The following is a 12612-nucleotide window of genomic DNA, read 5'->3' as shown; positions in this document are numbered from 1 at the left end:
CACGGAGCTGCTCTTCAGCTCTGAGAAAGATATCGCAGCTAAATACAAGGTGGAACACATAAGGAGTTAACACGTTGCAAGAGCTTACTCAAGGTGTAATGGGCAGTTAACATTTCTGCAGTCCTAGGACAAAGGAGGATTAGTGGGTTATAGAGTGACCAGATGTCCTGATTTTATAGGGACAGTCCTGATATTCAAGGCTTTTTCTTATATTGGCGCCTATTCCCCCCCGCCCCCGTCCTGATTTTTCACACTTTCTATCTGGTCACCCTAGTGGGTTACAAACTGTTGAAATGAGCCCAAGCGATCACTCTGTAGCTGACCTCTCAGTCCTCATCCTCAAAGGAAACCTGCACAATACCTTCAAAGATGAGCCTGGGAGCTTAAATTCATAACTGTGCTAGACACCAAAAAGATCATGGACTCAATAAGGACCACTGGATTTATGGTTCACCACCACAATCTATAATGAACCCCAAGAGGCAGCAGCTAGGTCAACAGGTGAATTCTCCTATCAACTTAGCACGGTCTGCACTGGGGGTTAGGTCATAGAATCATTGAGTTAGAGGGGCCTGCAGGGTCGACTAGTCTAACCCTGTCATAAATATAAAGGGAAGGGTAAACCCCTTTAAAATCCCTCCTGGCCAGCGGAAAAATCCTCTCACATGTAAAGGGTTAAGAAGCTAAAGGTAACCTTGCTGGCACCTGACCAAAATGACCAATGAGGAGACAAGATACTTTCAAAAGCTGGGAGGAGGGAGAAAAACAAAGGGTCTGTGTCTGTCTGTGTGATGCTTTTGCCGGGGACAGAACAGGAATGGAGTCTTAGAACTTAGTAAGTAATCTAGCTAGCTATGTGTTAGATTATGATTTCTTTAAATGGCTGAGAGAAGAGCTGTGCTGAATAGAATGAATATTCCTGTCTGTGTGTCTTTTTTGTAACTTAAAGGTTTTGCCTAGAGGGATTCTCTATGTTTTGAATCTAATTACCCTGTAAGGTAAGGTATCTACTATCCTGATTTTACAGAGGTGATTCCTTTACTTCTATTAAAAGTCTTCTTGTAAGAAAACTGAATGCTTTTTCATTGTTCTAAGATCCAAGGGTTTGGGTCTGTGGTCACCTATGCAAATTGGTGAGGATTTTTACCAAACCGTCCCCAGGAAGTGGGGTGCAAGGGTTGGGAGGATTTTGGGGGGAAAGACGTTTCCAAACTATGTTTTTTCAGGAATCCAGATAAAGTTTGGTGGTGGCAGTGGAAGTCAAAGGGTAAAATAGTTTGTACCTTGGGGAAGTTTTAACCTAAGCTAGTAAAAGTAAGCTTAGGAGGTTTTCATGCAGGTCCCCACATCTGTACCCTAGAGTTCAGAGTGGGGAAGGAACCTTGACAAACCCCCTGCCAAGCTGCAGGATTTGTTTTGTCTAGACCATCCAAGACAGGTGGCTATCCAGTCTCCTTTTGAAAACTCCCAGTGAAGATCCTCCCTAGGCAGGCTGTTCAATTGTTCTACTGTTCCCACAGTTAGGAAGATTTTCCTGATCAGTTTAACTGAGTCACTCAGGGCACATTTACACTTAAAATGCTGCATGAGCATCTCCTGCAGCGTTGGGAGAGACCCAAAGAAGCAAATATGAAATACAGATACACAGGTCAATATTCCTAATTTCAGATACAGAAACGATACATGCATACAAATAGGATACACACATTCAATAAATTGTAACCTTTCCACTTATATGTTCCGTGAAGCATTTTGCATAAAGCATATTCCAGTTATGTCATATTCATAAGCATATTTCCACAAAGAATGTGGAGTGCAACGTCACGCCTGCTTTTATTATTTTATGTTTATGGTGTGGTAGTGCCTAGAAACCAGGCAGCTTTTGGCCCCATCGTGCTGAGCACAATGCAGACATATAGTAAATGGAAGTCCCTGCCCCTCACAGATAAGGACTATGGCTTGAGACATGAGCATATTATCACCTGAGTTCTAATTACTGGGGATGAGGACCACAAGCCATGTATGTAAGTGAATTTAGTGGTGGTGAAAAGTGCCAGATTAACAAGATGGGTGACCGAAGACCTATTGTTCATCTACAGAATTAGTCCCACACCAGAATGGACCATACAATTTCTCCACGACACCATGTGTTTTCCCCAGCAATGACCTGGACATTAAAGGAGTTAAAGAACAGCTCATTATGCACCTCCATCCCATCCCATCCCTGCTCTTTGTGTGGAGAATGTTAAAAAGCGGGGCAGTTAATGCCAGTTATAACAGTGGTTTCTGTGGCATGGGCATCAGTCTGCTGGCCACTGGAACATGACCCAACCATGTATGCTGCTGATCACCCATCCCACTGTAACAGTCCGTAACTGAGCCACCGTACGCCATACCCCTTTCATCGCCAGGGGTCAGGACTGAACGCAGCCGCTGTAACCACCATCCACAGAGGAATCATTGGATGATTGTCAATTTCCCCACCCATCTTTGCCACTGTTAGAGAACCCATTTTTCCCCCCAAAGTAGAATGAATCTAAAACCCAGTGAAGTCAATGGAAAGACACCAACTGATTTCTATGGACTTTGGCTCAGGCCCCCACTGTACTAACTCACCTGCCACAGAGATGAGCTCAGTCTAGGTGGACTAGACAGACAGGAAGAACTTGAAGGGAAAATTTAGGCTTTTATCTATTGGCAGGAAGGGCTCTGGCTTTTGTCTGCTCTTCTGGGAACTCCACCTCCAGTGTCTGAGCTGCTGCTAACAAAACCCACAGACAGATCCATACATTCCCATTTACAAGGGCCCAATGCTGAGAGATGCTGAGTATCCTCAACTCCAAATGAAGTCAGTGGGAGTAGAGAGGACTCAATGTGCTTCAGGATCAGGCCAAAAATACACATTATAGAATATCTGAACGAATCAAATATACAGCGCCTCATAACATAAATGGTAAAATTGGATTATTAGCCCCTCCTACTACTATTGTATGAAAGGGTTTTTTGATGTATTGTATTGAAAGATATGTAGGAGAAGTGCATGTCCAGAGAAGGAGGGTGGCTAGGAATAGATTAGCCAAAGGTGCTGGGAGGCCAGAGTGGAGATGAATTATCAACATGGGTGGGTATAGAGAGGTTAATTGCAGGTAGGAGTATATAGTGAGAATTCAGATCAGCTCCCTGTGAATGGACAATCCAGTATTGGAATCCTAATCTCAGTAGCAAGGGTCAGATTTAAAAGTTCTTTTTAGATAAATAAAACATTTGAGCCCCATCTACAACCATACTCACATGTACCGCTCTTGGAAGTTCAAATATAATTACCCTAGTCACCATCAATGCTGTTTTTCTTCCCTTCACATCCACACATGGAGTCTTGGTAAATGGGGAACACTTATTCTGGGTAACCAAACAAATCAATCACCAAACTAATTGATCATCTGGGTTGTGCCCAACTAGCCTCAATTCTAGTTCACAGCAAAGCACCAGCAATGCCTCATCCTTAAATCTATCCCCATCTAACTCAAATGGATGCAGCAGATCCCCTTTGCTGTGGATTTACTCCAGCCCACTGATGTTGGTTTCTTCCAGTTTGCTCTTACACGGAGCTCAGTTACCAGCTCTTTTCTGGTTCTCTACCACCACTCCACCAGCCTAAAGCAAATACCAAATGAGCCACCAAAGACACATGACCAGAATCCAAACAATTAGATTTTAATTAGAACCTGGTTGTCTGCTTTGGGCCCGGTTACCTAGTCTGAGACCACTAACTTCTAGATTAGAGTGGCTCACTTTCCCCCTTGAATAACATCCATGAAGTCTCACACTTGCACCCCCTTTCACTCATCTCCAATTAACTAGCATTCTGTAATGCTGTTTATGAGTGTGGAACAGAGGGAAACTCTGGATGGTACAGCTTTGGGCAATCTCTGGAACTCTTCTAAGATATGCAATTGTATCCACCAACACGTAGGAACAAAGTCTCAATTCACTTCACCTTCACCAGTAGGCAGGTTTCAGTGGTAGCCATGTTAGTCTGTATCAACAAAAACAACGAGGAATCCAACGAGAAACTGCAGAACTGGAATTAATTTGCAAACTGGACACCATCAAATTAGGCCTGAATAAAGACTGGGAGTGGATGGTCACTACAAAAAGTAATTTTCCCCTCTGCTGATACTCACACCTTCTTGTCAACTGTTGAGAATAGGCCACTTCCACCTTAATTGAATTGGCCTTGTTAGCACTGACCCCCCACTTGGTAAGGCTACTCCCATCTTTTCATGTGCTGCAATATTTATACTGCATTCTGTATTTTTCACTCCATGCGTCTGATGAAGTGGGTTTTAGCCTACAAAAGCTTATGCCCAAATAAATGTGTTAGTCTCTAAGGTGCCACAAGCACTCCTCATTGTTTTCACCTGTAGAGGGAACCAAAGAGCTCTCATTCCAACAGCATTGCTAGCTCAAGGACAATACACTCATCTGTTAGCGTTGGTTTAAAAAAAATCCTATTTTATTGCAGAGAAAATTTTGAAACAAAACAATTTTGTTAATAAAATCTTCCAGACAATCTTGATTTTTCAACAAAAAAATTAAATGAAAATTTTCATCTCATTTCAAATTGAAATGTTTGTTGTTTTGTTTTTCAAAAAATAAACTGAAATGAAAATTTACATGAAAAACTAAATTACAGATTTTGTTTCGTTTCAGTTTGAGTATTTTTCACTGAAATACTGAAAATATAGTTGAAATTGAACTGTTTTTACCAAACATTTCAATGAAACTGCATTCTTCAATGCAAAATCATTTTAACCAGCTCTCTATTCTAATCTATCTGTGCGTACTATTTATAGGGTGTCAAGCTGAGCCTTCCAGTGACCACTCTATGAAAGCAGCAGCTCTCCTTCTCCCTCCAAAGACAATGTACAAACATGTCCCACAAACTGCAGAGACAGAGATATCATGAAATCATAACTGGACTCCTAGCAGCTATTAATGGAGGAGCTGTGCAGAGCAGAGGGTAAGGGAAGGTAATAGAAAACACGCTGCATTCTTGAGCCCAGAGGGGAGAGCTCTGTGGATTGTCAGCACCTAACAGACAGGGCTGTTTTTTACCCTGACATGTTTTAACACCTGGCTGTTTGGAGTGGGGAGGAGAAGACTGGATTGTCTAATAATCATATGCACTTCTGGCCTTTGAAAGTTACAGGGGCACTGTTCTCCTTTCTCAGAGATGATCTTTGAGTTTATAGCTTCCTTTCCTAATCCTAAAATTGTGCAGGGGCTAGGCTAGAGCCTGGGGAACTTACCTCCCCTTGCAGTGACTTCTGCAGGTAGGTTGGGGGGCCAGCGTGGGATCGACCCTGACATCACTAGCACAGCCTGGCTCAATGTGATTAACGAAGCAGTGCTTTTCCAGATCAGTAACCAGAGTTCCATTCCAGTCTGAGCTCCCATTAGACAGGAGTTTGATGGGGAGGGTGCCAGCGGGGAAGGGGATAGCACGGACAATGAGCAATGCCCCATACACGCAGGGAGCCATCACTGAATCTCAGCAGAGAACATCACTTAGTTTCAAGCCTGACTGTTTCACTACTGTGAAATGCAAACCCAACACATATAAGGGTAGGAACCCGATACATGGAATGGCTAGTGGTGACCACCATTATGGCTCCGGGGATCCTGTCCCTGCTCAGAGGCAATTCAGGGAAAGAGGGGTCTGAAAGAGAGGAAAACCTCTAGGTCACACTAATGACCAGTAGCGGTAACCAGCCAGTGGTTGGGTTTGGGCCAATAGGAATGAGTTCATGGGCTCAGTTTTTCCTAATGGAGCGCTGTTCATGTGGCTACATAATACCCAGCACGGCTGGCGCTCGCAGGCGAGGATACAACCGGTCTGGAAACTGAACAACTCTCTCAGCCCACCAAGCAGCTCAGCACAGTTCTGGAGCAGTGAGGGGAGGAGCTTAGATTGCCACTGCCTCTAGGCTGTGCCCTTTCCGTGAGCACAGGATTTCTCAAGTCCAGCACAAAACCCACTTTTTAACCATGAAACATGGAAAAGGAGAAGAAATTCAGGGTAAGCCAGAGGGAGTGACAGCAGCATCCTGGACACAGGCTTTCCTGTGAGTAAAGGATCAGCCTTGGACTTTGGATTTCTGACTAGTCCTTGTTTACCCAGCTCCAGTTCTGAAAGTGCCTGTTCATCGTACAAACATCAAGAGTGCTGGCAAGGCCGAGGGGAAGCAAAGTTCAGCTGCAGGGAATGCGAGAGGAAGGGCGGTCCTGCAGCTCCCCTGGCAGCAGCTCAGGTCGTTAAAGCAAACGGTTCTGATCTGCAGCAGGGCGGGAAGGAAAATGGTGGGGGAATCCATCACCTAAAGCCTGGGTCGCTATGTGCTCCTGGCCATAAAAACTGGGGCTGGGCAGAAATCCGAGCCCTCCCCACCAGCCACGTTAAAAGCTGCTGACTGACCCCCAACAGTGCACATTCACTACAGCACGTCCAGGGTTGCAGGACCATCGGGGAGATTATTGTGTCACCAGGTTATACTACAACCGTCTTCCCACAGCGCCACACGAGAAGAGACTCAGCAACGGCCTTGCTGAAGGCTCCAAAGCCCCTGCACTCTGGGGCCTAGCCCAGCAGTGCAGGCTGGAGGAGGATGGGTTCAGGTTCAGCGTTCTCTGTGGTCGACAGCGAAGCACTCATTTCCCTGGATCCACTCGCCCCTCCTAAAAACAGTACCTGCAGTGTGTGCTCGGTTAACTCCCTCCTGTTGACTCATTTACGGAAGTCAGGTTTCAGACACAACCCACTACGATGTGCTCCTAACAGAGGGGTTTGTTTCAGAGAGCTCCACTGTGTTGTGGACCATCTTTGGGTTTGGCACACAAGCAATATATTTCATCCGTAGATCAGGCCAGTTTTCTATTGCTTTTTCCCATCTGAACCATGCTAACTCTGGTGCCGTTCCTCTGAGGAGCTCCAAGCACCTTACAAACATTGGTCAAACATCACACCACCCCGTAAGGCAGGTAGGATTATCCCCATTTTACAAAGGGGGAAACTGAGACTCGGTTACCCAGAGTCACACAACACACCAATGGCAAAGCCAGGAAGAGAACTCAGGTTTCCTGACTCCTCGTCTCCCCACTTTAATCACTAGACTACACTCTTTCTTCAGAAACACTAATTCTGTTTTCTGATGCTAATTTAAAAGGGCTTTATTCTATTGCTCTAGATCAAATTCCTTAAGCAGATCTCTCCCTCAGAGAGCTGTTTTTCAAAAGTCCGCTCCGATGCACTTGAATGTTTCCATCATGCAGCCTTTATTGTCCCCCTTTCAGCTGTGAAATAGCACTAATCTCACACAAGCAAACTCACAAATCAAGCAAGTTCAGACACTGTCATCCAGAAGTCCCCCTGTACTAAAATTAGGAAACCATAAGTGGCTGCCTCTTCTTATAGGAGGGTGTGACCAAGCAACTCCCCAGCCAATCAGAGCCAAATTAATTCTGCAGGCATGAAGCAACTGAACTTGTTTATCATTTTGACATCTGGCACCAGAGCAAAAACTTGCAAATCTTAAACTGCCTTCACACAAGGAACTTGTGACACAGACAGCTGCAGCCTCACAGCCCACAGGCTGGGACTACCTACTCTCCCTACAAAGGGTACGGAGTCTGGATTGGAAGAGAACACAGTAGAAGGGCCATGTTGGGTTTTCAACGTGCATTCAGGTTGCTTAATGCAACAGTGAGGAAGCAGATTGTTCCCAGAGCAAATATTGTTTCTGGACCACCAGAGGAGATTGTCACTCCAGCTGTGAGTAACCTTTTGTTTAAGGGAATAGTGATAATCTGTTATAGTAAATGTAGCAGTTTATTGTGTTCTGGGCACTCAAAACTGATTACAAATATAGCTGATAGCATTGGGATCTCCTAAAATGGCAAGTATCTCCTGTGTGTGATAGCAAAAAGGGGCTCTGCTGGAAAGGAAAATATAAATAATGCAGGGAGAAAGTTAAATACTGACACTTTTTTTAAGAAAAGGAGAAACTTAAGTGAGTGTTCCTTGGGGTGGGGATAGGAGAAGCTGCGACTCATGTTTTTCCATTTGTTGAATTTCATTTGGAAGTGAAAGTAAAAGTATAAAGAAAGAGGGAAATGATGAGTTTCACTCAGGAATAAAACCAATCCTTTTCTTACAAATGGCCAATCAAGTCACATGATGGATCAAATTCTGCTCTCAGTGACCGCTCTGAAGTCAATGGGGCTGCATGGCTGTAACTGAGGTTGACTCTCTTTGATTCCCAGGGGTTATTTTTCTTTATACTCTACTTTCTTCTCTCATCGGTCAAATGACAGAAAAGGCCTCTTTTCATCTTGTGCTTACACCAGTGGGCAGGGCAGAGACGTTCAGCTTTGGGTGCGAATGCCCAGCAGGCCTGAGTCTATAACAGGCCAAGCCACAATCCCACTTCTAATCGCAGGGAGAGTGGGGTCCAGACCTGCACTGTGTGGCTTGGGCCCATCTCTGCTCCACTCAGGGCCATCACAGAAGCTAGTGCTGCTCCTGATTTTGATAGGAAATGTTCTTTCCCTGCAGAGGCAATTCCCTGCTTTGTGAACTGCTTTGCATAGTTGGTAAGGTGAAGGCCCCAAACAAAGGCCTCTGATCCTGTAGAGATCTCCATGTGTGATACTAAAATCAATGGAACATTGCACAGATGCAGGGATCTGCCTACATGGAGCTCACTGAGGGATCAGGGACAAACTGTGTGAACGGACACAAAAATCTCTCTCTACTTTTTACTCAACTTGAATCTGTCTGGCATCTACCGGGTTAAAAAAAGAACCCTCTTTGGAGGCTGTGACAGTGGTTAAGTCAGAATCCATTGTTGGTCAGATTGGTTACACGTACCAGGAAACAGGGGATATCAGTCACCTGCAGGCAGACTTATGGCGTCACTTTAAACAGACAGTGGCAGAAACTAAACTCTGTTCCTTCCATTAAAATAACCCAGCTCCTTGGTTTGTGGAGCCTGCCAGGAGTGCCATGTTCAGAGGTGAACGTGGGCGCCTCTTTCTCGAGGGGCCAATAATAAAAAGAAAGTTTAAAAAAAAAAAAGTCTTATGGAAAGACACTGTCTCATTCTGGCTATAAAAAATATTCCCCTTGTTGGGGGCGGGGCAAGGGGGGGCATACTGCAACCGCCTACTGAGATCTAGTGAAAGGGCATCTGGGTGTCTCATAAGAGGTTGTGTCGCAGTTTGCTTCACTCTACTCTTGTTTTGTTTTTATTTGTATAGATACTGTCTAACCCCTCCCTCTCTCTGTCAGATTGCCTCTCCTTGCCTCCAAACCAACCCCCATTTTAGTCAAGCCTTTAAAATGGGAATTTCCCCAGTTGAAATTGAATCTGCTACCGTCAACGTGTAGCTGTGCAGAATCCCCTGTTGTTTTCCTGCTTTCTTCTCCTTTTCCAAGAGATTATGTGTGAGCAGGGGGGTATGGGCCTATACTAAACTCAAGAGAGTCCAATCCTGAGGCGCTGACTTGCTACTCAGTTCCCCATTCCTTACTCAGGAGCCTCCGAGAAGCTTTGCCAGAGTAAGGTCTAAATAAAAATCGAATAAGAGCCTCAGACTTTGATCCAAAATTTTAGTTTATTAATATGCTTTGCTTTCAGGAACAGAGCACAAGGGGTTAATGTATGACAGCTGTATGTACAGTTAACTTAAGACTGTTTGCAGCCAGCGCAAATAACTTGTTGCTAGGTGAAACTTTGTCCAGGCCATTGCTACTGTTCTGGGCACCTCAAAGTGATTTGAAAGTCAGACTGATTGTCACTGTGCCCTTCGGGAATGCATTATGTGCAGCCCGCGACCTTCTTGCTGAATTTGAGGAGCTGGCGGGCTCATGGCACTGATCAGTGACCTTGGAAGGCTGAGAGTGAGCAGTTATTGCTGGGTTGTTTTGAATACGTCCTACACCTGGAACCTTGCGGAGACATTAGACCGAGCCCTGCCTGCGTAGGATGAATTTTATGGCCTGGGATTTCTTGAACTATGGGAACTAACCAAACTAGAACAGGGAAGCTTGGCTCTATGCCAGCAGGGGGAGCTGGGAGGAGCCCTGTTTTTCAAAGCAGGTGCTTACGAGCCATGTTGTTCCAAACCAGGTCCCAGCTAATGACAGGATCTGAACTAGGGAGCTGGGTTACTTTGATTTTCATGCCCAAACCGAGATGCAGAAATACACAAACATGCAGTGACAGAAATAAATTGACGTATCAAACCACATTTAGTCTAGAGCTAGTGGGAATGAGTGCATTTACCCATAGCTCCTCCTCCCCTCCCCATCTCTCTAGTAGGCCGAGGCTGCGAACCTGTTCCCACATTGCCTGCACACCCAAACTTCTGACTGAAGTCAGTAGGAGTTTGGGGTGCACACAGAATGTAGACCCACTGGAACCAGCTACACAGGCTCATTACAGTTTGAACCCCTAAATCCCAATAAGATTATGTCCCATCTCTATAATGATCCATGACACATGGGCGGCTGCAGAAGACCCTATATGACCTCTGGTTTCTCTCCCATTGGCAGGATCAAGCCATTGCGCTGATTGTGATGTTTGCAACCGTCCTGATCCCATCGGGCTGGATTCTGGCACACATGGAGGACTACAAGCACAAGCCTAGCGAGTGAGAGACAGGGGGAAGCTGCATGCAGCCTAGTTTAGGAGAATGGGAAGAGGAGACTATTGAACAAACCCCTTCATGGCAATCTGACCTTTGAGGATTTTATAATTAAAACACCATGAAAAAACATAATGGGCTGAGCAGGTCTTTGTTTGGGTAGAAGAATTGGATTGTATCTGCTGGTTAGGGTAGACCCTAATCTGTACTACACCCAGCACAACAGGACCCAGTCCTGATGGAGGCCTATAGGTGCTATTGCAATACAAATTTTCTCCTCTTACAGCAAACTCTGACTAGGGAGCTTTTGATTTTCCTCTTAAGCCGGACATTTCATGCATCCCCACTCACCAACTTTACAGTGTAGTCTTAAGTCAAGTCCATGATGAACAAGGTTAGGAAGCAACTTACTACACTCAAATGCACTCAAGGTGCAGGCCCAGTCATGGAACTGCAACAGAGCAGATACTGGCAAGAATATGCTACATGGCCACTCACGGTTCAGGGGGACTGGAAAGCTGTTAAGCAGGGGCTGCTTCTCAGGGGTGCTGCACATCCATAGTTCGCAGACTTTAGCTGTTGTAGATGCTCTGCATACCTGAAAAATCAGGCCCATTGGCCCAGATCCACAACGTTATGTAGGATCCTAACTTGCACTGATATCAGTGGAAGTTAGGAGTCTAAATACTTTTGTGGATATAAGCCACATGTCGTTTCTCCCCCACGCCCCCAAAATAGCTAATGGGGAACTGGGAGAATTAGTGCCAAGCAAACACAGCCAAGGCTGTTCCAGGGAAGCCGATTGCAAGGGTAATTCAAAAAGGGGACAGTAACGCTTCTATCATTACAACCTAATCACATTCAAACAGGGATTAGTTTCTTCAGTGAATATCATGTCTAGGGAGCCTACCAGTTATTTGAAAAGGTTAATACAATAAAAGCCCATGGCTCACTAGGATAGGGGAAACTCCCTAACCCACTTCTGTGGTTTCCCCCGCATCCCTATCTCACACCAAACCTAGCCTTCTCTCCACACTATTGAAAGGGCTGTAATGAGGTCTCCTGAGCTCAATAGGTTCCTAATTCTCTCTTGAAGCAATGAAGTATTGCAATTAAATCTAAACTGCCAAGTGATACATTAACTTTGCTTTATGATGGTTGCTCCATTACTCTCTACTTTGCAGTGGCTCTTTGTCAGCATCAACTAGTGCGGTTCTACCTTATTTTTAAAAGCCCTCTACTTAGCCCAACCCTGAAATATGATAGAAAATATATTCCTAAGCATGGTTATTTGCTCCTTACCTGTACATCATAGACTAAATCATGAGAAGTGGCAGTACATAGTGAGGGTGTCTTCGGAATGAGGTTTGGGAGAAGTCTTAGGTACATTAATGACTTGGAGCATAAATAGGGGAAATTCTCAGATGGCACAAGGTTGCGAGGAGGAAATGGACTGTGATATTTGCAAACATCACAGAATTATTTCAGTTGCTAAAACAAGGGAGGAGTCACAGACTCTCCAAATAGAGTTTGACAGAATGGGGTGGCTAGGGAACATGATGGTAGATGTGAAAACAAAGGGCCACATGCTGAAATTAAATAATTTAGAACCTATAACAAAGGAAATGCTATTTATGCAGGAATTCCCTGCCAGGCAAGGTCATTGAACTAAACACAGAGGTCAGAGTAAAAAGGATTAAGTCATTTTATGACCAGACTACAAACTCCACAGGAGAAACTGGTGTAGGCTGACATCTAATCAAGTCTCACACCTTCAGATCTTCTCTACCTCTGTTCACCATTGTTGCACTGACATGCACCCTATATTGTGGTACGCTTGTCACGAGTGTGAGGAAAGACTTGAAGACCATATGCAGAGCTACAACCGTAGGAAATCCCACTGTG

General features: G+C 44.8%; 1 long non-coding RNA gene across 1 annotated transcript; it reads left to right on the top strand.

Moving 5' to 3' along the window:
• Positions 1 to 7269: 7269 nt before the first annotated feature.
• On the top strand, positions 7270 to 10842 carry LOC140912503 (uncharacterized). Its single transcript, XR_012159296.2, has 2 exons — positions 7270 to 7831; positions 10616 to 10842. It is a non-coding gene; the product is annotated as an uncharacterized LOC140912503 (long non-coding RNA).
• Positions 10843 to 12612: the final 1770 nt, after the last annotated feature.

Source organism: Lepidochelys kempii, chromosome 6 (genome assembly GCF_965140285.1).
Source record: "Lepidochelys kempii isolate rLepKem1 chromosome 6, rLepKem1.hap1, whole genome shotgun sequence".
NCBI classification, from domain to species: Eukaryota; Metazoa; Chordata; order Testudines; family Cheloniidae; genus Lepidochelys; species Lepidochelys kempii.
Note: the sequence above shows the minus strand (reverse complement) of the source record. Positions and strands in the feature narration are given on the sequence as shown.